General features: G+C 34.6%; 1 protein-coding gene across 7 annotated transcripts in view; it reads left to right on the plus strand.

The window, feature by feature from the left end:
- FILIP1 (filamin A interacting protein 1) overlaps positions 1 to 14,263 on the plus strand; it is a 1,235,241-nt gene that overhangs the window by 227,074 nt on the left and 993,904 nt on the right. Inside the window, exon 1 of one of the 7 annotated variants that reach the window (XM_044063670.1) lies at positions 12,293 to 12,373. The exons of the other annotated variants lie outside the window; for them this stretch is intronic. The gene's annotated coding sequence lies outside the window, so the exon portion shown is untranslated. Of the gene's footprint in view, positions 1 to 12,292; positions 12,374 to 14,263 lie in introns of those variants that run through there. 7 annotated transcript variants of the gene reach the window in all.

A 14,263-nucleotide genomic window follows, 5' to 3' on the forward strand; every position in this document is an offset into this window, starting at 1 on the left:
CCTCACCACTGACACTGGAGAGGGACATTCACTTGGAACAAAAATACATACACACAGTATTTCCAGATGCAGCTCTCTGCATCAAGCACAATTTCCTTTAAGAGCATACAGGGAGGACACTCAGTCTGGGGGATGGTTTTCCTCCTCTCTCCAGATCCCCAATAAGACTCCTCAATGGCACAGCTATAGATCTGAGTCCTCAGATGAGTGTCCAAGCCAAATTTTGCACCACTCTTTCTGTGAAACCAGTGGTTTGTGGCTCTGCTCCAAGCAGCTGACACACACACACACTCTTCCAGATTTGATTTTCACACACACACACACACACACACACACACACACACACACACACACACACACACACACAGACCTGGAAAAGGCTGACACAGATTTACTAGCTATGTCCCCTTCTGCATAGACTATAAGGTAGTTAAACTGCCAGCAGACACTACAAAGCCAGCTACACTAATGCTCTTAAAAGGGTACCCAATTATACTGAGTGAAATTAATAGTGTTTGGTCAATGTAGTAAGGTTTACTGGAGAGGGCACAGTATTACCAAATAGATGTAAGTCAAGTCCTCTCAAAGTTTAAAATATTCTCTAAAGTACCAGCCACAATAAAAAGTTTAAATATATTTAATAATAAATAATAAAAAAACATGAAAATACTAAATATCTATTTGCAATAAACACTAGAGTTTCAATCACAAGAAGAATCTGACTTCAGATTTTCATGCTACCCCCTTGGCTAGAAGCTGCCAGAATTTAGCGCATATGTGTCAATAATACACACACATTCAGCTTATTAAGATCTATTGCAGATTCTGGAGGTCATAAAACAATTTCAAACCTTCACCCTTCTAGAGTAGCAATTAGCTGACCTCAAAGACAATACAGAAAAGTTTCTAGTAGAGACTATTTGTCTCTGGCTGCATTCAAAACTGTGAGATAATATTTTTATGGCCTAGGCCCAGTAATTTAATTTCAGAATATTTTTCAAAGTCATGTGGATTGAGATTAACCTCTTCTTTTACAGTATCCTCTGTTAAAACATATACATTTAATTAGTTACAATACACTCAGGAACCACTGTTGGTACACTGGAACGCAAGCAATGTTACAAATATATTTTCAACACAGCACATGTACAAATCAGTTTGATATACAAATGACATATAATTATTTACAAAATTCCAGCTAGCTATGCTGGCATATGTTACACATCCACTGCCCTACTTGTCCTGGGATAGCTGGCAATACCTTGCATCGTCACAAACTGCAGACAAAAATTCTGAATATCAAAGTTGCAGAAGCAAACAGTTTTTCTTCATACAATATTCCCATCCTTATCAGAAAGAGTATGATTGCAACTAACTTAATTAGTAGATGTAGGATTAACTAAAGCTATAGCTGCTGGGTTAGGTTTGGAAGAGTATACAAAAAATTAAAAGACTGAGTAACTTTATATAACCTATCTGACATTTTAGGGGCAGCTAGCTGACTATCAAGAAAACTGCAAGCAGTAACATTCACATCCTCCAGCACTGACAGAACTGGAGGAATAGGGGAAGATTCTGGAAATTCTTTCTATATAGCTCATAGTATTTTCTGAGGCACTGAGAAACCTCACTCTTCTCCCACTAAAAACAATAGACCATTCTGGAAATAGTCTCTGAGAGAAGATAAACTCCCATAGGAAAATCAGAAACTGAGCTCACCTGTGAGTCTGAATCAGTAATCTGAAGAGAAAACCCTGTATTTATCCCTGCATCTTCCTGTCCTGATTCAGAATCTTGAATCTCTTTAGGAAAACAGTTATACCTCTTTTTTTACCAAAAACTATTTTATAATAAGGATCAAAGGCCTGAATTAAACTCCGAGTCAGATCCAGTAAATTACTCCTGTCCAAGGAAATTTGAGCTGTAGTAGATACATATTTTCTGTTTTTTTTTTTTTTTTTTTTTTTGTTATTTTGTTTTTTTTTTTTTTTTACAGGCAAATTGGTCTAAGAGTATTATTAATGGCAGCAGCAGCAGCTTCACATGGATGGGCACAACATTCTGACAAAACAGAGAAGCCTTCCATATTCCCTTTCCCAGGACCAACAGGAGTGGCTCTCTCTTGCCCACTGAGAGGACCCCAATACTTTCAGAGGACATGGCTAACCCCTGGTCCTTAGTGGCTGTAGGTGCTATATCATATGGGTTCAGAGTAAAAAAAAATGAGTGGTCTGAGGTACAACTAATAGCTACAGCAGAGACACCCATCTGCAGCTAAGGAATATTACTAGCCTGCTATGGGGTCAAAGGCAGTTTGCTTAATTATTTTTTGTGTCTGGAAGAAAGTGGGACTGACCGAAAGTGGGACTGACAGTTTTTTGCATGGTCAAGCTGAAAATGGTTTCTCTTTCCCAGGAAAAAATAAGCAGCAAAAGTCAGTAAAAAATGTAAAGCCTTTAAAAGTCACTTTTTTCATAGAAAGGCATGGTAAAGCACTTTAATACATGTTTGCCAACCCCAAAATGTAAAATAAGCACAATTTATTCACAGAGAAAATGTTTTTTGATATACTTTGAACAACTTTTAAACTGACAGCAAAAAGTGCACTCCCATTTAAAAGTACAACACATATGAGGTCAATAAAGAGTTAATTACAAAATAATATGTGAAAGCACTAGGTGATAATCTCCTAAAGGAGGAAGTGTAGGGGTGTATCACTGTGCCACTTTGTTTTTTACTGAATTTTCAATTTTTTGTACTGTGATGTTGGAATACATTATTTAATTATGTTTACCTGTTAGTGTCTATATTGGATTTGCTAATGTCACCGTTTATTTTCAGTTTCATGGAAACTGCTATGGTAAATGTATGGCAGTACAATATATTCTTCTGATTAGAATTTAAACCCATGTGCCATCTGCTTGAGTTGGTGTCAACTCAGGTAGATGTAAAAGATCCCATGGCACCTATCAAAAAGAATAGGGGTCCTTTATTAAAAACAACCATAATTATTTATATTCCTGCTTATTTACATTATACATACATATTTTTCATTATTTACATTATATGCAATATTTACAAATCATACACATCTTCCTTTTACATTTCCTTCATCATATACATATAACACTTGAATGTTACTTTTTTGACCACCAGTCCAGTTTCCATAACCAAAACCTTATCTTTTTTAATATCATAGCCAAATCCCATTTTTCATTAAACATGATTTTCTTCACTCTCTGATTCCAGATTAAACATAGTATACAGAACATTTTTATCAATTCTTTTGACCCCTTTTTTACTTTTGTTTCTATAATACCTAAATTCAATAATATCCATATTTAAATTGCTGACCTCTTTAAATCCTTCCACATAATTCACATCCCGGACCTTTTTCCATAACCTTTTAACATTTTTACATTCTAGAAAAACATGATCACAGACTTCAAATCACAACAATGGAAGCAGATTCTACTTTTGTAAGGCATATTCACCTTTACCGGTAACTTTTGTATAGTTAGTCTCCATAGAAAATATTGACACTCTGTATTTCCTTTACATCTTTCCATTCTTGCCTTGATTACATTATTTTTTCCATAGTCAAATCTTTCCATGAATGGATGTATTCTATAATACTTTTCCATAATCCTGTTATATCATTGTTTTCTTTCATTTTCAATTTTTTCACATTTATTTTCCAATAAATAATATCTTGATGATTCTCATTTCTTTATTACAACAAACTCTCCTTTTTTTGGAACTGAAAATCATTCTGTTTTATACTTTAGACTTAATATTTTAGTTAATAAAGATACCTCATTCTCCTTTAAACGTTTTGTTACTCTAAATAAATTTAATGAAGCAGTATACATTATAGGGTTTATTAACCCCAATCCTCCTTTTTCTTTACTCACATATATCACCCCTCTTTTAACAGGTTTTGACCTCAATCCCCAAATGAAAGAAAACATTACATTAGATACATCTTTCTCTAATATCATAGCAACACAGAAAACACCTGATAACTTTGAATACCAATGTGGAATTAATTAAATGAATCTTTTTAATGAACAAAAGCCTGAAAAACTTCCAAAACATATACATATGTTTAATTTCCTCTGTTTTCTTTTTCCATATTGTTTCTATAATTTCTTGTCTACCAAAATTAATTCCAAGAATTCTAATTTTAGTCATATTAAATTTAATTCCACAAATTCTTCCCCAAATCCTAAACTTTTACTTTTATATTTGTTTAATACAAACCCTGTTGTTGAATAATCAATTATGTAATCACTTCTTTCTTACCTGCTGCATAATATAACAAATAATTTAACAAAATAGACATTTTTATCCCTTCGTCAGAAATATCTCATTGCTTCCAGTTGTCTATTCATATATGTAGATATTACATTCATTACTAATATAAGTAGCATACCACTTAGTGGACAACCTTGTCTGTACCCTTCTCTAAATGTATATCTTCCCTTCACCAACAATTTACCATAACCTTTCCTGTATTACACTTATATACTGAAGTACAAACATTTATAATCTTTTTGCTTATATTATGTTTCAAATATATCCCATTATACTTCATGACATGAACAGCATCAAAACCTTTACTTTTCTCCTACCATTATTTTTACCTGTACATTTCTAAGTACTATATCCTCTACTAATTGCCTAATTATTAATAATAAATCATGAACCTTTTTATCTGTTATACCAAACACATATTCATTTACAACTTTACCTTTGTCTTTCTTAATTTTGTAAAATTTTCATATAAAGCTTCTAATCTGTGTTAATACAATTGGTCTCCAATTCTGTAGTTCTCTTTTCACACCTTTTTCCATATAAATCTAATAATATCTAAAACTTTTATTTAACCATTCATTTAATACCTTTATAAACCATTTTTACTGTATATTCAAGTTTTTATACAACCTATAGTCTATTCAATCTGGTACTGCTGCCAAGTCTAGTTTTATGTCTTCTAATGTCATGACATCACTATCTTGCTTTTTGCACCACTCCAAAATCCGTATTCTTCTCTCTAACCTTTTTAAAACTATTTATATTTAGAGTTAAGAATTTAGATGTAATAATAACTTAAATAATATATATTTAGCCTTTCCCTTTCTTTTATTTTTTTAAATCCCTCTTCAATTTTCTGTTTCCTCTCTCGTACTCTTCACTCAATCAAATTTCTTTTTTGCTTTACAATGTTCCATTTAATATCATCACTATCACTCAAACCTGATTTTTCTTCTTCCATTTTTCCCATATTTAATTCTTTCGGCATACTAACTTTGTATAACTACATATTTATCAATAGTTTATATTTCTGTTCTCATTATTTCTACTTCTTTTTGTCCATCTTCAACCCTTTGATCTTGTTCTGTTAATACTTCTACAAGATCAGCCTCCAAGTTTTTCCTTTTTTCGTCACTTCCCCCAAACGACCCTTTCTGTTACATTTGTAACATCTCACTTCACAATCCCTTACATCATGTCCTATTTTTCCACATGAAAAACATCTTCTTTTGTCCCACTTACTGATTAAATGATCATTTTACCACACAAAAAACATGTTTTAGGCTAGCCCCAATATTTTACCATGCCCCTGTTTCCTTCAAAAGTTATAACACCAATGCACAGTACTCTTATTTTCAATTTTCAAAATCATGCTAAAATCCCGCAATCTGGTCCATAAGCCTCTGTTATCATACACTTTTAACACATTTGATACATTTTTACATAACTTCAACAAATGTCCTTTGAAATACTCTTTATCTACTTCAGTTCTAAATTGTATATTAATTTTTTTTATTCATCTTTCTATAAGATGCTTTAAATATGTACAAATTCCACTGTACATAATTTTTCTTCCTTTCATATTCTTCAAAAATGTTTTCCATTGTTTGACCAGTCTCGAATATATGTCATAAAAAGTCTCTTTTTTAATATGTATAAATGCTCTTACCTCACTTGCTTTAATTCTTAATGGTGAAATTACATCATCCTATACCTTATATCTGTTCAGTCCAGTGTCTTCCTTTTTTCAATACATACAGTAAAAAGTCTCTTTTCTTAACACCTGTTGCTTCTTCTTTCTTTTCTCGGCTCCTGTATATGATTTGCTTTTCATGACTGTCTCTTCCTCCTGTTGTTTCTTTTCCATTTAGTGTCCCCAGGACACATCTTTGCCACTCCCCATCTCACTTTCATTAACTAAGTCCAATAATGCATCATCCCACAATCCTCCTGACTGGAGGGTTGTAACCTCTTCCAAATCCATCACCACCTCTGCTGTATTTTCTTTTTAAGAAAGCTCAATCGCTTTCTTTTCACCTTCATCTACAGGCTCGCCTGCCTGCCCTTTCTTAACCCTTACTTCTGACATCATTGCTGCCATAACATCCTTATGATTTATGAATTTTCCTTCAGTTTTGTCACCCACTTCTTTGTTTGTGTATTCTTCAATTTCCTCCATGCTTCTCTGAGCCATCTTCATACTCAGGCCATAAGACAGAAGTGCCACCATGAAAAGTGTCCCCATACATGAAAAGAGTAGGGCAAGTTCCCCAAAGCCCTGGCAAAACTTTCCCCTAGTAAAATAAATACCATGTTGTGGCTCCCCTGACAAGAGACCATAACCTAGTTGTCTATCCTGATCAACAAGGATAAATAAAAAATCAATAAATATTCTTTGGGACTATAAACCAAATGAAGTACACAGTTCTGTTAAAAACTGTTCATGCTATACTTACATTCCTAGCAAAGAAGACCTAAGCTATTCAAGCAAAGTGCATCTCATCATAACTGGGGATTGGTATAACGGTTAAGGTGTTTACCTCACAAACACAAGGCACAGAGTTTAATTCTCACCTTTAAAAAAGAAAATTGGCTAACCTTTAAATGGCTTGCAAGAGTAGCTAGCCTAGTACTTACTTCTGGATGCTTGTTTTGCATGTCAGGTGGTCCGTTTATACACAGAAGCTGACTGCTGTTCATAAAGATGAGGAATTTGTTCAGACACTGCTGAATATCAGAATATGCTTTGGTGGATTATGCAGGTTATTTCTTGTTTTGTCTTAAATGTAATCTAAAATTTATTGTAGCAGCTCTATTAGTTATCTACAGCAAGAAATGTTTGATTTTGCACAGCATGAATAAATGTTTGACACCATATATATATATATATATATATATATATATATATATATATATATGGGTCTAACACATTTCACTGAATGCACATTTCACTGAAACTCAAATGACTGAACACAAATCACCGAAAGCACAATTCACTAAAAACTCAATTCATGAAACACATTTCACTGAAAGTAATATATGGTCTTTTCCCCACTGTAGTGAGACCCTGGAGTTAGTATATACAGTAAGGGGTGTGTGGGGGGCACCGCCCCCCACATCAGGGATGTGTGGGGGGCATAGCCTCCCACATATTTTAAGTATGTATTATATTCGGAAAAGAGTAACATATTGGAATTGCAAGTATCCATGTATATAGTTCAAAATATTTAAAATATGTGGGGGCTATATATAACTTTCAGTGAAATATGTTTCAGTGAATTGAGTTTTCAGTGAATTGAGCTTTCAGTGAAAAGTGCACACTAATTTGACTTTTAGTGAAATGTGCATTCAGTGAAATGTCCTTGACCCATACATATATATATATATATATATATATATATACATATATAAATATATATATATATCCATTTATATATATATCCATTTATATATATATATATATATATATATATATATATATATATATATATTTATATATATATATATCAACATGACCTCCCTTTCACAATTGGAAAATCTTTACCAGCACTGGAGTTACCTATGGTGCATGCAAGCAAACTTGCCCTGCTCTACATAATGAAGTTGGTGAGCTCCCACCAATGAGAGCTGGCAAAACAGCAGATCCCCTCATTACTGATCTCATTACCAATCAGTAATCAGCCTAGCTCTGACAGTATTCCTAATGAATGTGATAGCTTTATGAATTACAGTGCAGCACAACAGTGGAGCACAACACCACAAAACACATCTATGTACAAATGTATGAAAAGTTACAGAAAGATTTTCACTACTGTGATTCCTATCATGTACCACAATACACTACAGCAGTTGTTGGGTTGCAGAATGGGGTGGGGTTAAACTGTGTACTGGCGCATTCTGTACACCCATATACCACTGTGCATAATACCTTCCTATGTGCAGTTTATAAAGAATCGGGCACATTTCTAGATTACCGTTATGGATGCACCCATGCACCACTGTACAAAATACCTTCATGTGTGCAATTTACAAAGAACTGAGTACATTTGTAGATTGCCATTATGGATGCATTTATGCATCACTGTGCATAATACCTTCCTGTGTGCAGTTTATTAAGAATGGGGTAAATTTATAGATTGCATTATAAACTGGATCCGTGTCTGTGAATCATGATCCAGAACAGTGGCATCAAGACATATTGTGTTGACCGCCTGCACAGCTGTTTGCACTATAACTATGAAGGGTCTGTATCAGTTTGCCAGACTGCTCTATATTGAACCATGACATGACACGTCTGATACATCCATTCCTGATCCACTGAGAATTGTGGATAGCCTTTGACTTGGGTTGCAAATTCAACGCATCAGCTGTTCCCATGGTTTCCAGGGAGAATATGGTTTGGGAGTTGATGAAAGTCTTCTGTGTGGCTTGAATAAATGCATTTTACAGGTATTACTACCCATAGTTACACAGATGCATCTTCATATGAGCACACACAACCATGCAGATGGACATATAAACATGCAAATGCACATACACATACATGCACTGAGTCCATGGTAATAGCTATCAGAAGAGTGTATATGAAGTATAATAAGCCACTTTAAAATTAATTTTATGCTCACTAATTTTTGGTTTATACCTTGCTATTCTATAAAATAGTTTATGCTTTAGCAGCTTGTATAAATGTATAAAAGTTGTTTTCATCATACAGATTCATTGACAACATTCTATGCATAAATTAATAAAAAACACCTAAACAGGTCAAGTTGTTGAAGATGAAAACTAAAAAAAAAAAAATCTACTTTGTAAGTGCTTTTTTTTTCAGAACTTCATCAGACAGAATTGAAAAATAACATACATACACTTAAATAAACATCCCAAAGTCACATGACATCATACATGACTAATGTCTTAGTTTCTCCTTCTTCTGTAAGTAAACTTTAAAATTGTCTTTGTCACTAATTCCTGGGAAGCAGCTTGCAACTTATCTTACTTGCCAAAAATATTATTTGCAGTAACATCCTCTGAGCCAAACCTGTTGTTAAAATTATTAACAGCATCAATGACAGAGAATAAAAAATTCTAACTTTTGCCACAATTTTCACCATGTCTGGCCAAGGAAATGTTTGTCACCTGTTTCATTCACGCATACGTTTGCATAAATTTCAGCTATTCCTTTCAATGCAAAATGAATGGCACAAAGAACACCATGCCGCATGCGCAACAAAGCTTGACTAGTAAAATTTCCCTGGGATTTTAATTTTCTCATTGTTTAAACCTATTTCCCAATGTGAATACATTTGCAGTATTTGCAACTGAAGCATTTAAACATCCCTGTAGTACCACATTAATTTGCTTGCCATGAATTATTAAGTCCCCTTTGAAAAATATCCTTACAATTTGTTCCCCATCTTTTAACAAAGAGAGGTACCCCCTCCTTTGCTTTTCATAGCTTCAGTGAATCCATTGATCATTTTTCAGTTGTTATTGTAATTCTTTTAATGCTACCTTCATCCATAGAGGCTTTAAGAAGCATCACCAGACTGTATTTGACTAGATATTTCAGGCTTAGTCTACATTGTTTAAAAATGTCTCTATTTTACTTATGATTTCATTAAAAACTTCAAAAACTATTCCCTTAGGATAACCTCTGCTGACAAATCTCTGCATCAGAGCCGAGCACTCATCAAAAAAACAGATTTCATCTGTTAACATGCTTACTCATGCAAACTGCCCTTTAACAATATTTCTTTTAAGAACTGCAGAACACAATGCTGCTAAACAGAAGTGTTGCTAGGGTGGGGCAAGAGGGCAAGAGGGCAATCACCCCAGACACAAAGTGTTGAGAGCTTGTGATTAGCATTATCATATCCATCATCCTGTAATGACCTAGTGGCTACAATGTGGCCATCAGGATATTACAATTAACTTTTTTTTTTTTCTTTTGCTCTTCAATGGAAGAGCTAATAAGGGGGGTTGATGTAACTAGGAAATTATGGTAGAACTGGACAGACAAATATGTTTCAAATAAAATCTTCAAGTAAAATCTTCTGTAAAGTCAGGTTTACCTTTACATTGTCGATCCCAATATGGACGAAATGGCTTTTGCGAATACTGAAGTGCGAACGTCTCCAACATCGAATTCTGAAGAAGCGAATGACAAAACCTCGCCCATTTCTGACCCATGGTAGCACTGGTGTGGAGGTGTGGCGTGGCCAGTAATGTCGAAAGTCGACATATTTTCGACATTTAAAATTTTTTGCTGTTTTGGTTTTCTTAAATGAGTCGATTAAGTGGCTGGTTGACGAAGTGTGATAGATGATATAAAGGCAAACCATAAAGTCAGAGTTCATGACTGACAGCCTTGAAAGGTGTTTATTAGTTTGAGGTTTTAAAAATATTTAGCCAAAATTATTGTATCATGTTCTCCCCTTCAGCAAGGACTACATTATAGTTATTGAAAGACTATATATTTTTTTAATTTTCCATTCTCTGTGACTTTTTATAGCAGTGAGTAAAATGAGCTGTCCTTTCCATTTCAGAAAGAGGAGTAAACTGAGTTGAGAAAGTGTTTATTTTTTTTTTCTTGGCCACACTGTCTGAACAAGTTGATTTGAAATGACAACTGTATTTGAAAAAAAACTACAGTTTTAGAAAATATGTTTTCACCATAATTCATTTATTAAATGAGCTCTGCTATATTTTATTGTGCCATTGCAGGGCAGTTTGTTTAACTTACTGGGTACACACAGATATATTTGAAAAGACTGCCATCCAAAATATTGACATGCTTAAGAAAAATCAGATTATACAAACCAAATTCAGTTTATACTCATCAAATAGTAAATTTTCTAGACTTTCTTTCAAGTTGGATTAGGACAATTGACATTAGTTTTCACAAGTTTCTAGAAAGACTTTTTAGCTTGAAGATATTGTCTACTTTTTACATTTTCATGAGTGGAGATATAATCTGTGGGCATTTGTTAAATGTTATGAGCTTTTAGATTTGTTTCATGTTACCTAAAGGAAATATGCTATCATCTAAGACAAGCTTTTTTCAATGTGTAAGATTCTTCCTGGATCAAGCAGTAGATTTGTATTGGAGGTTGGAGGAGGAATAATAGCAAAACTCTCAGATAGGGATTATGCAATTTGTTCATGACTCAATCCTGTTTTTTTTTTTTTTTTATTACCAATGATTTTGAAAGACTAGAATATGTTTAGTACTGTTTTGCTTCTACAAAATGGTCACTAATTGTTATGATTTCCATGAAATTTATCATCTGTTTCAGTGAGTTCCTATGTTGCTTCATTTGAAAGTTTTGTGCAGTGTAATATTACCATAAACAATGATGCAGGCTGGTATTATAGAACTATGTCTGAAAACACCAAGCTTCTGCAGGTCTTTTGTGCTATACATTTTAGTAAGCTATTCTGTTACTAATTACTCTCGCAGACAAGGATTCATATGCACATTAACAAGTGTATTTAAGACATAAGATAGACGAAGGAATAAAATGTATGTGTGTGTGCGCGCGTGTGTGTGTGTGTGTGTGTGTGTGTGTGTGTGTGTGTGTGTGTGTGTGTGTGTGTGTGTGTGTGTGTGTGTGTGTGTGTGTGTGTGTGTGTGTGTGTGTGTGTGTGTGTGTGTGTTCTGGTGAAATGGAAATTCCATTTTTTTCTGGGCAGCTTTTCTCCTTGAGAAACGTTTACATTTTAGAGTCCATTTTATTAGTCTTTTTACTCTGTTGTATTACATTATTAAACATTTTGCTTATACTGTTCTCCAGTGAAGAATATATTCAAATTAATATTTATTTAAAACTATTTATCATGCTCTGGTTTGTAGACAGAGAGATTATTTGGTACTTGATTGTGTGGTTTTTATTTGTAGTGACATTTTAGGCAAAAATCTTCAGATAAAGTCACCATTATTTGTTACCAGCTGAAGTGGTACCCTTGATTTCAGACTGTCTGAGAAGTTTTGGCTAGTGGTTCTGAGTACTGAAGCAGCAGAAGGAAAGCCTGTCTGATACGTCTTGTGAGATGAAAGGTAGGAGACAACTTGCTACTGACTTTGAATTCTGCTCATGATCCTGTGTAAATAATGAAGAGACTGTTTATAAACTGAACAGAAACATTGGAATTATTAGGCTTGTATGAGGAAACAATACCTTACTCTATCAAAAGCTATCAAAAATAAAGCAAGGAGACATGGCCCAAGTTTCACATTTCCAAAAATCTGGACAGCCATATAGTCTGTTTTTCCCTATTTATCAAAGTTTCTACGCTTTGTTGTGTTATATGTTTTCCATTTGTTCCAATGGGCTACATTAATTGCTAGAATTCATCTGAGAGGGCTTTAGATAGTTTGAATGTTTTTGAGAAAAGATTATCTCATTGGTGACTTTGTGCAACAGCTCTGAAGTAATTTTTATTTTTTATTTTTGGTAGTGTCACTTAATTATTTATGCATTGTTTATGCATTTCAGTAATATAGTGACAGTTACCGTTAAATCTGTTACTTTTATAATTTAGCTATGTTTCCAGTTTGCTTATTTTAAATTAGTTTAGATAGCTGTAATTTAGTTTGTTTTGATAGTAATTTTTGAATGGCTACTTGTGGTCAGCGTCTAATTTTTATTTGAACATTTTTCATTCAACTACAAATTAATAAGATCTTTTGGGGTAGATTAATGTGGTTAATGTTTTGTAGGTTGCCTGTTTGGTGAGTACTAAAAAGTCTCCCCCTAGATGAAGCAGTAGCATAATTTAGCACCAAATTCCTTGCTATTCTTAACTTCCATACTCCCAGCTGCTCTATTAGAACCACAGTTAATATTGTACCGTGGCTTTCTAAAGATACCAAAACCAAAATTTCACTCAGAAACAAAGCATGGGCCATCTACTGAAAAACAAAAGCCCCACTTGATCAACTAAGATTCAGACAGCTAAGGAATGACACCAAAAAATCCATAACTTTAGAAAAAAGGACTACTACTACCATCTACTGCAAAAACACCAAAAACAAACCTCAAAAGTTCTGGGCAGGAATAAACAAACTACTCCACCCAGGCCAAACCTCCACTCCACCCCCCCCCCTCAGCTTCCCAACAAAATTCTCCAGTAGACATTGCTAATAACTTCAACAGCTTCTTCACAGAGACTATCCAGTCTCTAGCCAGCCAACTCTCTCCCAATGGCTCTAATTCTAATGCAGCCACACCCAGTACCCAAACATACTTTACCTTCCAACCTGCTCCTACTCAACCTATTCATGCCCTACTTAAGAAACTAAGGCCCACCACCCTTGCTGCTGACCTCCTCCCAGCAGACTATCTGCAAAAGGCTGCTGACACCATAGCATACCCCATCTCTATCTTGATCAGCAGAGCTATATCTGAAGCTACTGTACCCACTATATGGAAAATCTCCCATGTCATACCTCTCCATAAAGGAGGCAGTTCCACTGAACTGTCAAACTTTAGACCCATAGCTTTTCTGTCACCTCTAGCTAAAATTATAGAGAAGTGTGTACACATACAGCTCATGCACTACCTCACATAGAACAAGCTGTAGTCCAACTTTCAGCATGGCTTTAAGCCACACCACAGTACTACTTCTGCCCTCCTCTCTTTCTCTAATGTCATTAACCACAACCGCAATAATAAACTATCCTCAGCACTCTTTCTAGATCTATCCAAGGCTTTTGACATGGTTGACCACAAAATGCTTATAAATACCTTGAAGGCCTTCTCCTTAAACAACCATGCACTCCAATGGTTTCAATCCTACCTGCAGGGCAGTCAACAGGCAGTCCTATGGCAGGACAAGCTATCATCTCGCCTACCCATCACATTAGGAGCCCCCCAGAGCTAGGATCCCTTCTTTCTCCATCTTTTCTCCATCTTTATCAATGACCTTCATTCAGTCATCCCAGATG

This window comes from Protopterus annectens, chromosome 1.part0 (genome assembly GCF_019279795.1).
Source record: "Protopterus annectens isolate FY-2018-M chromosome 1.part0, PAN1.0, whole genome shotgun sequence".
Classification (NCBI taxonomy): domain Eukaryota; kingdom Metazoa; phylum Chordata; order Ceratodontiformes; family Protopteridae; genus Protopterus; species Protopterus annectens.